Here is a 17,576-nt window from a genome sequence, read left to right as displayed (position 1 = left end):
AATAGTTAGGGGCGATTCTCAATTGGTGATTCAACAATTAATCGGCGACTTTAAGTGTCAAAGCGATTCCATTGTAAGTCAATATGAGATCGCTCAAGAATTGTTGGAAGAATTCGACCAAGGAGAACTCCAATGTGTTAACAGGATATATAATGATATAGCGAATAAGTTAGCCCAAATGGCTTCAGGATATTCAAAAGCCTTAAATTGGGACTCTACTTGTGAATATGGAATAATATTGCCCGTAGTCCAAAGAAGGGTAAAAGAGATTGGAGTTCATTGCATACAGGATGGGGATGCAATAGATTGGAGGGCAGAGATTAAAGGGTTCTTTAAAGAACCTAATAGAGGAGGTAATAGGAAAATGAAGTTACACTCGCTAAACTACACACTAATAGGTGAAGAATTGCTCAAGAAACGCTCTGATGGTGTATTGTTAAAGTGTGTTAGCTTGCAAGAAGCTAAAACAATCATGGCTGAAGTACATGAGGGGATATGCGGAGCTCATCAAACTGGCCAAAAGATAAGATGGTTAATTATTAGGAACGGATATTTTTGGCCCAAGATGGGAGAATCATGCGTTCAGTATGCGAAAAGTTGCCTAGCATGCCAAAAACATGGTCTGGTACAAAGGGCACTAGCAAGAGAAATGACACCTATTATCAAACACTGGCCGTTCAGGGACTGGGCAATAGACCTGACGGGAAAGATTTATCCCCCATCGTCCAAGCAACATACCTTTGTTATAATCGCTACTGACTTTTTCACTAAGTGGGTGGAAGCGATACCTTTGAAAGAGATCACCCAAAAGAGTGTCATAGGCTTCATCCGTGACCACATCATTTACAGATTCGGGATTCCGCATACTTTGATGATGGATCACGGGACATCGTTGAATGGTGATCAAGTAAGAGAATTCTTGAGCGAGTTTGGGGTTAAGATAGTGAACTCCACACCATATTATGCTCAATCCAACGGACAGGCAGAATCTTCCAATAAAATTCTAAAAACTATCACAAGGAAAATAATAGATGAAAATGCCAGAAATTGGGACGAGTGCCTGAATAAGGCCTAATGGGCCTATAGAACGTCGCCTCGATCAGGCACCAAAGTTACTCCTTTCCAACTTACGCATGGACGGGAAGCTGTGTTGCCCATGAAACTCAATGTGCAATCAATCAGAGTACGTTTGCAACATAAGCTGAACGATGATGAGTATATTGAATCACTAGTTCAAAATTTATTAGAGTTGGACGAGTGTTATAGATAGGTTACAAATCCAAAAACAAAGGATGGCTAACTTTTACAATAAAAAAGTTGTGGCCAAGTCATTTAGCCTGGACGAATTGGTTTGGAAAACGATACTCCCTTTGGACAGCAAAGATCCAAAGTACGGCAAATGGTCACCCAATTGGGAAGGGCCATACTGAGTAAGTAATGTGCTGCCTAATGGGGCCTATCATTTAGAAGATTTGGATGACACCAAGCACATGAGATTCATTAATGGCAAATATTTAAAAAAGTATGTTTCTTCCTTATAGGAAAGCGAACAAATAACAGCATGATAGTTGCACGATTAAAAACAAATAAAACGAGAACGAAATTCGTTCAAATACGTTCCTTTATTACCAAGCATTCATTACAAATTACAAGATACAAAACACTAAAGTGCTCTATGAACTACAATTGAGAGCAAAACGAATTCCCCGGTAGGCCGCCAGGTGAAAAGGTGGATCGCCCTTGGTCGCCCAATAGGTCGCCGAGTAAGAGGGTGGACTGGCCTTGATCGCCGTCCTAACCACACCGTTACAAAGGCAGCCGGAGAGGCTGAGGATGGAGAGGCTGAGAAGCACTCTCAGCAAGCAAAATGGCCAGAAAAGCCCCCCTAAAAATTGCCTTCCATTATTGACGAGGGGAAGAATTTCGCTGGCCAATGAATATTTCCTATATCTCCCATACCAAAGATGGTATTAAGATAGATAACAGAAAGGGCAGATCAAATGACCCATTCTTATAGAAGACAAGTACCTCAAACAATGGCAGCGTATTAGTTGTTGGAGGAAAGGACGGAAATTAAAACGATGAGTGCAAAGTGCATGTGCTTTTATAGAAGCGAGAAGATGAAAAGGCAGAATATAAACAGTCACACCCATGCCTAGTAATTAAAGCCAAATGAACTAGATTTTCGGGAAAGAAAATGGAAATGCCAAAAGAATGTGCATAAATCTTAGCATAAAGCAGTTAAATGCTTAAAGAGATTTGAAGATCAATAACGACGGCAATTAATACGCAAGAAGGCAAGTCAGTTGTTCATTAATGATGATGGCCACCGTTACATTCCAAACTAGCAATAGCCCCAGTACGAAGTTACAAAGGGAAAGCTAACACAAAATAGAAAAGGGAAGCGAAGACAATAGCTATCTCAACTACAACTCACCCCAGATTGAACGAACTCGTTCCCTAAGCTTCCCCCAACACTCACTCTGTTGAGAAGAAATGATGTTCAGCTTAGCCACAACATCATCATCTACATTCAGCTTCTTGTACTGCTCAACCAAAGACTTAGTTCGCTCAATCCCTTTCGAAGCATTACGCTTCTTAGCAGCCATTCTCGCCTTGCAGTCGTCCATCCTTGCTTGGAGATCCCTCATCTCTGCAGCCAAATTGATCATCAGGGAATCCTCAATCATAACTTCGGAAGAGATTTCTTTCAGCTCATCCTCAGCTTTGTTGATCTCCAGGAGCAAAGATTCTCTTTCAGATACCGCGCGAAGATATTGAGTACTCTTGGCCTTCAATTCAACATTATCGGCCAGCAGGGAAAGGATGTTAGAATGGACAACTTTCAACATCGCTTTAAGATTAACGGAAATATTGGGCGACGGAAGTGTCAGTGCCAGCGCCAACTTTGAACTCAACAGCTCAAGTTTACTCTTATGTTTGGCAGCGCCAGCCTGACCAATGTCCATATCCATAAAAGATACGTATTCAAATATCAACTGTCTGAAGGACGCCATAACTTCCTCTGAAGAAGCAGAAGGACGACCGGCTGAAGTAGAGCATGCTATCTTGATCTATTCCAAAGAGGCGAACAAGTCCTGGATTGAGTGCACAATGTCGTCAGCAACTTGCAAAGAAAAAGCCAACGTTAAGGACATTCACTACCATAGGCGAAGCAAGAATAAAAATGAAGCAGAAGCAGAAAGTTACCTGGTCAACAACGTTGGGCGACTCAGACGCATCACCAGTTGACCCCATCACCTGTGGGGATTTCCCCTTATCTGGGCGAGAAGGCCCTGCCACAACGGGCAAGCCAGTAGGAACCTCTACAAAATTCAAGGAGCAACAAATCAGAATGCCAGTAGCACAAACAAAAGCAAGAAGTCAAAAAATGAATTACCTTCTGGTTCGATAGTCGGGAGGTTGATGCCTTGGGAAGAAGGTAGCTCGTCTGTTGGTTGTGATGAGGGTCCTGAAGCTGAATGTTTTTCTTTAAGCACCGCCACTTCATCAACTAGTTTAGGTGAAGCAGTTTCAGAAAGAGATGATGATGTAAGGATGGTCAAAGCCAGAGCCCTCGAAGGGGAGGATGAACTCTTCTGACGAATTTGAGTAAATCATCAGTACACAGAAGAATGCGTTTATGTCTACAAGTAAACAAATTCGATTACCTTTCTCCTGAGAACGAGGGGAGCATCATCAGTATCATCACCACTATCATTCAAGTCTGGGGATGCTGAAGCTAGCCGTTTGCGGCTTGAGGCACTTTTAGCAATGGTGGCCTTGGCCAGCGGGGAAGAAAATGGGCGAACAGACTGTTTAGAGCGAACAGGGGAGGCAGGACTCCTAATGGACACAGGAGTGGCCAAAGTAGGAGGGACAGAGGAAGTGGCTGATCGATCTAGTGAATGGAAAGCACGATTGGAATCAGTTGCGAATAATCTATGCTTCACCGATGGCCAGATTTGTTCAAAAAGAGGATGGGTAGCACGGCTGGAATTGAAAGGAGCCAATGAAAAATTGCTCGTCAAAAGAATATTGTGAGCATCTATGGCTTGTGCTTCCACCTTATTGATAATATGGAAGCGATCTGTCAAATTTTTGGAGTAACAGGAAGGAACAGGCCAAGTTTGGCCAAAACCAAGTTGGCGAGCAAAGAATTGGGGAGCATAGATCTCGACCCCGGCTTTGGCATTAGTTCCGGTTAAAATATCATGGAACAATTCCTCCCAACCAAAAATTGAACCCAGACAGGCAACGAAGTACTTGCACTGTCTAGAGTAGAAGGAGGCTGTACGTAATCCGGGGTCAAGTGAGCAGAAAATGGAAAGAATGAAGGTATTGAATCTAAAGTATAAAAGAATGAAAAAACGTCATTGCTGGACATATTTACAGGGTTCAATGGAACAATAGCTAGCTCAAAACAGCTAGCAGAATGAAAAGAAATGGAAGGAGTACCAAACAATGGAAAGTATGCTCTCAACCATAACTGGGCGAACCAAAGAGGCCCACTGCCAGTGGGAGATGTACCAGTCCTCAGTTGCGATTGAAGGGAGGCCAGGCCTCTATAAAGGGCGGCCAGAAAGAAAGAACAAAGGTTTAAAGGCCTACCACGCGCCAATTCATGCGCTATGGGTAAATAACTCATAGAAGGCTTCATGCTAAGCACACAAAGAATATATTTATATAGCCAAACTTGAAGAAAAGTCACACGCTCAGCGTGGGTAGGTTCGGTATTTGAGTGGATGAAGGAGCCCTGCATACTCAAATAGGACTCAGCAAGCTTTTTGTCAAATTTTGGGGCGACACCGGAGACCAAGATACCGGGGAAAATGGTGTCTCCCAAAGGCGAAAGATTCGCTAGGGCTCCGAAATCCCTCAAAGTAATGGACATAGGACCAAGAGGAAAAATGAAGGTATTATATTCAAAAGACTAAAAATTTAGGGCGATAGGGAAAAGCACCGGATCAAAAATCGAGGGTTGAAGAGTAAGTACTAGTAAATCCAAAATATTAATACGTTCAAAAATCGCGCTAGTAGGGTCATGATTTACGAGGCGTGCATGCCAACGACGAAAAGAAACATCAGCCTTAGGCTAAGTGCGAATACCTCTTTTGCAAAGTGGTTTCAATGGTAAGGGATTCAGGAACGGAGGGTCTTGAGTGCATGGGAACAACTGGCCCACCGCCACTCTTTCGACAGCTTCGGCATCATTGAAAGACGAGCCGAGATAAAACTCATTGAGATCGGTATGGGTCTCGACAAGGAAGCTCGAGTTTACATACGGCCTCGTGAGAACCTTTTGAAAATCTTCAAAGCTAAAGGAATCACCAGACTGTGGTTGTGAAGAAGCCATTAGAATGAAGGGTGATTCTGTTAATACTGGTTTAAAAAATACGACGGAAAAGCAAAGAGACGAAGGGCTCAATGACGGAAAGGGAGGCGCGAAATATAGAAGTGTGATAGAGTGGCGTGACTTTCGGGTTTATAAGGGTTTGCGATGTTGCACTTTTTCAGGCTATTGGAGGAAATAATGATTGAAATTCTTGGAAATTTCAAATATTATTGGAAAATACAAAGTAAATATGGAAAAATTAATAATCGATATTAATTCTGCCATATTGGGGGGTAATTATTGACACACTAAAAATACGGCCCAAATCGAATGGCTTGGAGAATGGAGCCCAATTAAAAATGAGGGTCCAAACAGGGTGTAATAAGTGCAACAGAAGCCCATAAACACAATATCGCGGTCGCCCAAGTTCGCACTCGCCCAGAAGCCTGAACGAATGAGAGGCTTCACAGTCGCCCAGAGCAACGACCCCGTTCTCGCCCAAACCTTTAGATCGCCCAGAACTTTGGCAAGAATGGAGTGTCTTAGTTATCCAGAATTGCAGTTATCGAAGCAGTTATTGGGCAATCTCAGCACTTCTCACGATTCAAGGAACCCAATTGAAGACGGTTGAAAAACAAGGAATAATGGTAATGGCAGTTGAACGACATAGAGTAATGGTGGCAGTTAGAAATGGCGGTTCCATGACAGTTTAGCCAACATGAAGGAAGTGGGTAGTTACAAGGCAATCAATCAAGCGGTTTCATCAAGGGAATATAAAAAGAAGAAAAGACATAGAGAAAAAGGACCGATCAAACAACTCTCGAACAGAGACTATGTAATTTTCATTCCTTAGCTTAAATTTGAACTTTCTTTTCAGTACTCGTGTGCTTGCACCCCTTGGAGGCATTCTGTTCATTTTCGATTGTAAGTCACCGCCAATAAAAGACACCTCTTTTTGGGACTTTGTCTTAAGAGGTTTGTTCCTTACACGATCGTTTGATCCCTTTTTAATTGTTAGCGACAACCCACGCGAAACACAGTTTACCTTCAATTTCTTATCATTTTATTTTGCAACAATTTTATTTTTCTATTACAGTAGTTTGTTTGAATTTTAGTGTAAAATTATTTTTGCAAGCCGATGTCTGGAATTGGGGCAAGGATAGGGTTTAGTTATCTGCAATGCTTTTGGATCATGCATTCAAATTAGATGAGTTGTTTCGTGATGTCACAGCTATTGGAGCAAGGGCTTGGGCATCTACATATGGTGTAATGCATCCTTTATATTCACAAAATACAACTATTACTGAAGATGATGATTCTGCTGAAAATGAATAATTTGATGGTGATCATGAGGAAATAGCGTATAGCATTTGCCAAGATAAAGTGGTTGAGCCAACTAGGAAGCGACTGAGGAAGGGAAAAAGTAGCAATCAACAACAACAAAACTATGCAGACAACTTGAAGAATTTCGTGAAGCTGTTAAAAATAGGAGCTCCTATATACGCACTGATCCACCTGGATGTAGTGTTCAGGAGGTTATGGATAAGTTGGCTACAATTCCAGGTTGCTAACCAATGACTCATCTTTTCAACCTTGGATTGGGGCTATTCACAAAGAAAGCAAATAGGGAGATTCTTGTAGTTTTAAAGGAACCCGAATATCAAATTGAATGGTTGAAAGATCAATAATACCAACTTTGAAATATTTATCTTAGGGTTAAAGTAATATATGTTGACATGTTTATTTTGGCAAAATCAACTCCTTTTCTTATGTGTAATCTATGTGAGACTTGTGTTATTTGAAGGTAATATGATGTTTATGTTATTGTAAGGCATTCACGTGATGAATTTATTTTGTGAATTTATTTTATTTTATTCATGGTTATATGATCACAGAATGGACGACGAATAAGATGAAGAGCTACATGAAGAATACATAAATCAAGTTATGAGAGATGAAACAGATTTTAATGAGCTTGTCTGTAATACCTTTATCAAATTGTAAAGTCAAAAAAAAAAAAAAAAGGGCAATCGAATTGGCAGGCAGTGGATATATATATATATATATTCTCGGGATTTTTTGACATTTGAAGGTATGAACCAGAAATTTTTTGGGAAAATGTTTGGAAGACATTCATCCAAGTTTGAGTATTTGTTAAGCCAAGATGTTTCCATGTCAAGGCAATTTTCAAAGATACTTTTGGTGAAATATAGAAAATTTTGAGGTGGGTTTATTTGAGAAAATTTTCCAGAACTTTGAACGACTTTTTTGTAATTTGAAGGAGTTACCTTTTCTTTGAGTTTATTTTGATCAGGTTTTTTGATAAGAGTAGAAAGGTTATTTGAAGAGGATGAAGCTTCTTGAGCTTCTCTTTCGGAATGATCTTTTAAGAGATCATTAATTGAGAAGATTGGAGTAGAATTTTTCTTTCTACTTTGTTTCTTTTGGAACAGATTTTGATCTTCTTCTTCAACTTACTTCGCCCAACTCATTTTCACTCTTTTATAAATGAACTTTCTTGTTAGGAAGTCTGCTAAGAAGTTTGATTTCCCTTGTATATAAAGGATTTCGAAATCAAAACAGGATAAAATAGTCTGCCATCTTGCCAAGATTTGTTAGGAAACAAGATTTTTCACATCTTTTTGTTAAACATCTTTTGAGGCTTTGCAATCAGTTTTCAAAATAAATTTTTTGTTGATAAGATCATTTTGAAATTTTGAAATACAAAATACTATTGAAAGAATTTCTTTTTTGATAGTAGAGTAATTCTTTTGAGGGTCAGTCCACATACTACTGCAGTACCTAACTAACTGTTCTTGAGATGACTCTAATGAGATTTGTTTTAAAACACCACCATACCCAATATCTGAAGTATCTGTTTCAATAATAATTGAAACTGTGGGGTTAAGGATTGAAAGACAAGGAATATTTTTTATTGCTTTTTTGATTTTTTGAACCGCAACTATATGCTCGTGACTTCACGGGTCAGGATTATTTTGTAATCTTTTGAATAATGGGGCACAGATTTGAAGTATATTTTTTACAAAATCAGCCACATAATTTACACAACCTAAAAAACGTTGCAAATTTGTTTTATCAATGATTTCATCAGGAAATTTGTCAATGAAATCAAGACTTTTTTAAATTGGAGTTAAAGTACCATTATGAATATAATGTCTAGGAAAACGAATTTTTGTTTGAAATAAAACAGTTTTTTAGCAGAAACTATTAAACCATTTTTCTTTGTGATATGAATAAATGTATGTATATCCTTGAAATGTTGTTCTATATTTTCAGAAAATATAAGAACATCATCAATATAAACAATAATGAAATTTGAAAAATGATTGAAAATATCATTCATAATTTTTTGAAATTCAGAGGGAACATTTTTTTAGACCAAATGACATAACATTCCATTCATATTGTCCGAAAGGAACATTGAAAGCAGTCTTGTATATATCTTCTTCTTTAATTTGAATTTGCCAGAATCCTGACTTCATATCAAATTTTGAAAAGATGATTGCTTTATAGAGATGATTCAAAAGATCTTTCTTTTGACGAATAGGATATCGGATCCATTGAAGAACAATATTAAGAGGTTTATAATTGATAACCAAACAAGGAACTCCTCGTTCAATTTCAGCAAAATTATTGACATAGAAAGCAGAACAGCTCCATGGAGATTTACTCGGTCGAATTAAACATTTCTCAAGTAAATCATCAATTTCTTTGATAAAAAAATCAAGTAACTCTTTATTCATTTGAATAGGACGAGATTTTGTAGGAATATTTGATTCATAAAAATCAGAGTTGTAAGGAAGAGAAACAACATGTTTCTTTCTATCCCAGAAGGCATTTGGAATAGTTGAACAAATTTCTTTTTCAATTTTAATTTGTAATTCTAAATTTTTTTCTTGAAGAAAAGATTCTTGCAATCTTTTTTCTATTTTTTTTGAAATGGAATTTCTTCTTTAAGAAATTGAATATGATTTCTTTTTAAATTAATATTATTAATAATTTTTGAAATTGCAACTTCTTTTAAAGATTTGATATCTTTATAAGAAGGAGGGTTTGTAAATTCAAAAAATATTTTTTGACCAAAAACTTTTGTAGTGAATCCTTTATAATCGGCTTTAAAAGGATAAATTTAAACAATAAAAAGTGTACCAAGAATAACTTCTTGATCTAAATCTTTTACAAGATAAAAAATATTTTTGAAACAAATATTTGAATTACAAACATGAGCTTTTGAAATTTTATAATTAATATTGAGTTTTTTTCCACTAGCACCATAAAGACGCTGAGTGGTTTTTTCAAAATATTTTGTAGAAATCAAGCCTTCTTTTATACAATTTTGATCTGCTCTTGAATCAATAAGAACACGAGTTGTAAATTTGAATTCTTTATTAACAACAATAATCATGTTGCAATACCATTTTTTAAGTTGAATTCGGTTAAAAACATTAACCTTTTCTTCTTCGGTTTAAGGAATTTTGAAATCAGAATCTAATAAGCAATCAGATGAAGACGAGAATGATTTTGAATGATTTGAAGATCATTTAGAAGAGACTTTCGAATTTCCTTTGAATTTTGAATAAAATTAATCATTTAAGTCTTTGTTTTCATGCAAACAAATTTCATGTGAATTTCTTTGACTTGACTTTCAAGATATGATATTTGAGTCTTCATACTTTTAATCTCTTCTTGAAGATCAGGAATAGAAGGTCTAGAACCCTTTGAAAATTCCTTTTGAGCACGTTTGAGAATATGATTAATATTGATGTCATCAAAATTTTGTTTTGAAGTAGAAGGTAAAAGGAAGGAGAATTTTTTCTTGAGATCAGGATTATAATACTATCTTAAATAACTTCTTCTTCTCGAGATAAAACATTTATAATTTTACAACCACAAATTTCTTTATCTGAGTTTGAAGAAAAATCAAAGGAATGATGAGTAGATTCATAGTCAGAATCCTCTTGACTAAGAAAAACTTGTTCTAATTCTAAGTTAGACTCATTATCAGAACTTGATTTAATAAGATTGAGAAGTTGGGTTTTAGTATCTTTATCAATTTGAAGATTACTAATTTTGTTTTTTAGTGGACATTTATTGGAATAATGACCAGTCTTATTGCATTTCCAGCAAGTGATATTTGAAGAATTTTTTAATTTTTTTTTTGAAAAAGGTTTCTTTTTTGAAAATTTAATTTTTTTAGAAAATTCTTTTGAATAATTTTTAGAATATTTTCTTTTAAAAAATTTCTCATTTTGAGAATTTTTTTTGGATTTTGAAGAAGGATGAATGATTTTTTCAAAACCATACCGTTCACAGAAAGATCCAAGTTCTTTACGACTTTCAGATTTTTCTATTTTCAATTTGGCTTTGAGTTTTAAATCATTGCACAAATTTAAGGCTTCACTATTGATATAATTGATAATTTCTCCATAAGTAAATGTTTGAAGGTCATCAAATTCTTTAAAAATAGAATTTTTTACTCTTTCTGCAAAGAGTTTTGGAAGACCTAAAATAAATTTTTCTTCCCAAAAATATTGTTGACAATCTTTTCTAATCATGATACGAGATAAAAACATATCCTTGTACCATCTAAAATCTTATAGTTTTGGACATCTTAAATTTATTAAAATGTCATTTTGCATTTGAACAATACTTTCAGGAATACCAATAAAATATTTGATAATAGTTAAACCAAGAACGGTAAAACTATCACTAATCTCATTTCCATTTTCATCACGAATAATATTATTATTTTCATCACGTTTGACAGTAGAAAAAATAATCTCCTTCTCAGTTTGAGAAAGATAATTATCTCACCATTGACCAAGCTGTCCAGTGAATTCAAGAACAATATTATTGGTAAGATCTCTTATTGAAGTACCTTTTGCAAGATAAGTTTTATAATACATGGTTATTGGTCCCATAAAATTGATATTTTGATGTTCAGTAAGTCCGTTGAGATTCCATTCAACATCGGAATTATCGTCATATGATCTTTGAGGTTTAGCTTTTTCTTCAAAAAGCTGATCTGGGAATGAAGGACAAGGATAAAATTTTGAAATATTTTGATAATCAGATTTTCTCAACTTATTAATTGAGTCAAATTTTTCATCAATAAATTGAGATTCTATTTCATCAATGGAATTGATATTTTTGGGAACATGAAATTTTTTTAATTGATTAGCGAATTTTGAAAGTATTTCAATTTCAATTTGAAGAATAGTAGAATATTTCCAGATTTTCCAAATTGAGGAATAATATCATTGCTTTTGAAAATTGAAGAGAAAGAGGATGATGCTTTTGATAAATTTTTATCATTGCTATTACTTTCTCTAGATTCTTTAGAAGAATCTTTTTGAGAAGTAATATTCTCAAATTCAGAATTTGATTCGATTCTATTTAGTTGAGAGCACATAGATTGAAGAATAATATTAGTATAATTGTTCTGAGATTGAATGTGTTTGATATCCTTAGCAACAATCTGAGATTCATCAGATCGTTCTTTAGGAATTCTTTAGAGTGGAGATGCAAGGATTTCAGTTTTTCCATGAGGAATAACTATTTCTTGCATAGGAGGATGAGTTGATTGAAAAGTATTTCCTTTTGGAGTTTTCTAAGCATTGGCATGAGTTTTTGAAGTAAAAATTTTTGTTTTTCTTGGTCTTTTACTAAAAACTTTAAATTGAATCCATTAATAGAAACTTAAATCAATAGAAGATTTAAAATAATCTTCCCAATAAGATTCTTTTTGTTTTAAAGAAAAACTTTCTCGAAAGAGTTTTCTAAAATTTTTAACACAAAATTTTCGATCATGTTTGAATTATTTTCTTCTATCGATTTCAGAAGAAATAACATTACATTGACTATCAAGGTTGGAAGAAGGAACCATATCTGAAAAAGTTGGTGATTCTGGTTGATCATCATCTTTTTCATATTCATTTTGATAATGAGGTTTTGGAATAATAGGAGTAAAATCTGCTCCTTTATAGGAAGATTGTAAAGATGATCTGGGTTTTTCTTCAGATCTAGTAGAAAAATATTTAGCAGAATAAGATCTTTGAATCTTTGAAGAGAATCTTCGCTTTTCCATCTGAAAAAGTAAGAATTTGATTTGGAATTGTTTTAGTTTGAGCAGGAATAGGTACTTGAACATTATCAAAATTTCATTCAAGTCCACGAGATTGAAGATCCCATGGAATTCTTTTTGAAATTTCAACATTTGAGTGGAATGAGTTAACTTCAACTAAAAGAATCTCATCTCTAGGTGAAGAATGAAGAGCATCCAATATTGAGTTGAGTATTCAAAAGCTTATAATAGACTCTGTATATTATAGTAAAAGCATTTGATCGACTATCAAATTCAAGATTTTTTGTTTGAATACGAAGATTGAGAGAATTGAGAATTGCTCCATCACTGAGTTTGATGGAAAAATTTGGATAATAATTTGAAAATACTAGACCACTTTCTAGGTTTGATTCTAGAAGCGACAGTAATGAATTTTCAAAATTGAGATGTCTTTTATCTCTAAGAGTAATTAAAATTGGAACATCAAGACCAAGTCTAAACAAGGGCTTGACTGCTATTTGTACTAATCCAACATGAAGTTATTTAAATTTCTTCTTGTGGGATTCAATAGCTTCTTTTGTAAGCAAATTAATGAAAGAATTTTCACTATTAATTGAAACAGTTTGTTCAATTGTTTTGATAACATAATTTTGAGAAAAATTAAATTTTCGTATTTCATAGATGGTATGTTTATCCATTTTTGGAATAGTCCAATTTTGAAGACGTTGTTCAATTTGTGCAATTTGAAGTTCATGAGTATTGAAAACATTTGATGCAGATGATGCTAATGCATTATCAACTTCTTCTTCTGTTTGAAAAACATTTGTTTTATTCTCATTCGATTGATTTTCTTGTCTATTTCTAGATCTCGATCTCCTTAACAATTTGCTACTGAAGACATAATTAAATTTAATGAAATTATATCAATTTATCACGATAAAAACAGTAAAATAAGATAGACTGATTCTTACCAAGCCTACAAACAGGACCTCCCTAACACGCCTTTTCCGGCTAAAAACAGGCTGACCTACGTCTATTCAGTAGACATTCCGAAATCAAATCAGGTTCTCCTATTTGAATAGTGCCTATAGTGATAAACTACTAAAATTTCACCTTACTTTCTTATGGCTTTAATACCAAAATGGCCCAGGGAAATGAGAATAAAATGAGAATACTAGAAAATGATAAAAAAATATGAAATACAGAGATAATTGAATAGTGAAAATTTATATTGATGATATTTTTATTACAGAGTAGAAAATTTGAAAAATACAAATTTTAAATTTGTAGAGAACAAACTTCTAATGCTAAATTCGCTCTGCCTTGAAATGAACTCTTGAAGTCTTCATATACTTGAAATTCGAACTTGAAATTTCTTTCATTTGAAAGAAGGAATCTTGAATAGTTGAGTGGGAGACAATATAATGATGAATCTTGAAATATGGTGCCAACTTTTTGAATATTTGAGTCATCTTTTGACTAACTTTAAAAAAGAATGATTCTATCTTTAATAAAATTATCTTTTTCTTGGAATGGACGGCAATCTCTTGAGAAAATCTGATTAGCTGGCATGCACAATTTGAATAGAATCTTTTTTGATTTATTGACTCGATAACTTCTCAATTCTTTAAGATAACTGGGTTCTTGTAGTAATTTGATTATTACAGACTTCTCTTTCTCATGTGTAAGAAAATCATCATAACTTAGATCAATTAGGTCATCACCATTATTTGTCTCTTGAGAATATTGAGATTCTTGATTTGAGTCTTGAGTGCTTGATTTTTTAGATACAGTTTTAGAAATCTGTTTATAAATTTCTAATAATTCTTTCGGATCATTGCATTTTGATAACATTGAAATAATGAGCCCATCTCTAATAAGTTAACCTTTAGATGAAATGGCTAACATGGTATTATAGTAGGTGTTCAAGCCACGCCTCCACCTATGTATAATTGATGTGCGTTTATAATACGGTGGAGCAATCAAGTATATTGGTGGCAGCATATATAAAGTGGGTTGTTGAAGTTGTATTAAAGGACTCATTATTTTCAAAAATATGTTAACAGAAAAGACATTCCACTCCGATTCATTTTGGCCATTTGAATAGAAATATTATACGGAGAAAAATAATTGTTTAATCACATGAAGAAAGTAAATGAACCACTTTTCCACTTCTACAAGTTAATTAATTAAATCAACGCCGTGTGAAAAATTAACAAATTCATGACTATTTTAAATTGTACCATATTAATTATTTATGTTTGATTCTCAATCTTTATTTCGCTCTACACTTTCTTCCTCTTTCCGGTAGAGTAGAAAGTTAGACAAAATTGTTCTTTCAGTGGAATGGCTGTTGAAAGACATTTTCATTTTTGCTCATTAAAGTTAATTTTTGCAGGAAAAAAATTGTAGTTTAGAATAGTGATTTTTGAAGAATATGTGGTTAAAAAAGAATGAAAAGTTTTGGATTTACATGTAATATTATTTTATTGAAGATCGTGTGGTTGAAAAGAAGAAAAAAAATTCATTTTGAACAAAATGGAGCCCAAACAAGATGTTATATTCATTTTGGTCATTTGAAGAGAAATATTTTATGACGACATATCATCAAGCTGTTTAATGACATGAAGAAAGTGAACGAACTACTTTTTCACTTCTTCTAGTTAATTAATTTAAAACTACTCTTTGCCGAGGCTAGAGATGGGATTATGAAGACCAAGTCATTGTTGGTAGTTAGGTTAATTATCCTCTGTTGATATATATATATATATATATATATATATATATATATATATAATTTTGTTTTATTTTTTATTTTTATTTTTATTTTTTTTTGCTTATAATTTATATTCAAGTTACTTTTTCTTTAGTAAGTCCAATTGTTCATAATAATTAGAGGTGAAAAGAAATGAGGATTTAAATGCTGCTTATAAGTAATCAATAAAACGACCTAAATAATTAGTGGTATCAATTGAGTCAATCCTCATCGAAAGAGATACAAAAGGGCCCACTTGTGGGCATGTGTTGTCCTGAGTTTTGTATAGATCTAGTCTTGATCCATTTTGGATCACATGCCTATCTCAAATTAGGTCAGGACGAGGATTATGTATTATTTTTGAATTTAGTTTATCCCCACCAACCTTCTTAAATCTAGGAGAGTGTTGTCCACATTGACATCACTATTGAACACTTAATGCATTAGTACAGACAAGTTGAAGTAAAATGAATTGGTCATTGCATGAGCAAGCTTGAAGGGTCATATAATAGTATCAAATTGAAAGAATTAGTAGAGGGCGGAGATAAGATGCAGCAGGAGCACGATGGAGTACTTTGCTGGTTACCTCGTCTTCATCCTAGTTACTCCTTTTTCAATAAAATAATGTTACACGTAAATATAAAAAATTTCCTTTTTTTTAACCACACGCTTTTAAAAAATTCACTATTCTAAATTACATTTTTCCCAAAAATTTAATTTTAATGGAGCTTAAAGGAAATGTCTTTCAAAAGCCATTCCACCGAAAGAACAATTTTTTCTTACTTTCTATTCTACTGAAAAGATGAGGAAAGTGCAGAGCAAAATAAAGATTGAAAATCAAACATAATTAATTAATATAGTACAATTTTAAATAGTCATTAATGGCTGACAGAAAAGGTAAAAGAAAAGAATCTCCTAAAGTAAAATTAGTTGTGAACAAGCACTTTGGCTATAAGAGATAGAACTTCGAATGTGAAGAGGTTCGACTTTTAGAGGGTACATCCCGGCAACAGGACCTGATGGAGATAGCGCCTTGGCCACAAGGCAACTCTTGTCTTTTCTTTATTTTGACTTGGCTGGTTGCCTAATGTCTACACGCAGTGCCTCCATGTGGCTTTCATTGGGAGCTATATATAAGAGGAGAAACAGTGACTTCAATTTTTTGTTTTTATTTTTTGGTCCATTATATTTTAAGTAATTTGTCGATTTATCAATATGGAAGTAAGAAGATGACATAAAAAACTATACTTAACATTTTTTTACCACAACCTTATGAAAAACTTTATTTAATTGACAGGCGTTTATAATACGATGGAGCAATCAAGTATATTGTTGGCAACAAATATAAAGTGGGTTGTTGAAGTTGTATTATGGGCCTCACTTGTTATTTTCAAAAATATGTTAACAGAAATGATATTTCCACTTAGATTCATTTTGGCCATTTGAATAGAAATATTACACGGAGAAAGATAAGTTTTTAATCACATGAAGAAAGTGATTGAACCACTTTTCCACTTCTACAAGTTAATTTATTAAATCAACGCCATGTGGAAAATCAACAATTTCATAACTGTTTTAAATTGTACTATATTAATTATTTACGTTTGATTCTCAATCTTTACTTTGCTGTACACTTTCCTCCTCTTCCTGGTAGAATATAAAGTTAGACAAAAGTATTCTTTCAGTGGAATGGCTTTTGAAAAACATTTCCATTTGGGCTCCATTAAAGTTAATTTTTGGGCAAAAAATGTAACTTGGAATGGTGATTTTTGAAAAACGTGTGATTAATAAAGAATGAAATTTTTTGAATTTAAGTGTAATATTATTCTATTGAAGAATGTGTTGTTGAAAAGAAGAGAGAAAAATGCATTTTAAATAAAATGGAGCCCAAACAGATGTTAGATTTATTCTGGTCATTTGAAGAGAAATATTTTATGAAGAAATATCATCAAGCTGTATAATGACATGAAGAAAGTGAATTAACCAGTTTTTCACTTCTACTAGTTAATTTAAAATTACTTTCATTTGCCAAGGTCGGAGTTGGGATAATGAAAACAAAGTCATTGTTGCTTGTTTGGTTAATTATCCTCTATTGATTTTTATTTTTTTTTATTTTTGCATATAATTTATATTCAAGTTACTTTTTCTTTAGCAAGTCCAATTGTTCATAATAATTAGAGGTGAAAAGAAATGGGAACGAAAATGCTACTTCTAAGTAATCAATAAAACAACCTAAATAATGAGTGTTATCAATTGAGTCAATCCTCATTGAAAGAGATACAAAAGGGCCCCCTTGTCCTGAGTTTTGTATTGGTTTGGTCTCTATCCATTTGGGACCACACGCCTCTATCAAATTGGGTTGGGATGAGGATTAAGTATTATTTTTGAATTTAGTTTATTCC

The sequence above is a fragment of the Olea europaea genome, unplaced genomic scaffold (assembly GCF_002742605.1).
Source record: "Olea europaea var. sylvestris unplaced genomic scaffold, O_europaea_v1 scaffold256, whole genome shotgun sequence".
NCBI lineage: Eukaryota > Viridiplantae > Streptophyta > Magnoliopsida > Lamiales > Oleaceae > Olea > Olea europaea.
The sequence above is the reverse complement of the archived record's forward strand: the minus strand, read 5'-3'. Positions refer to the sequence as shown.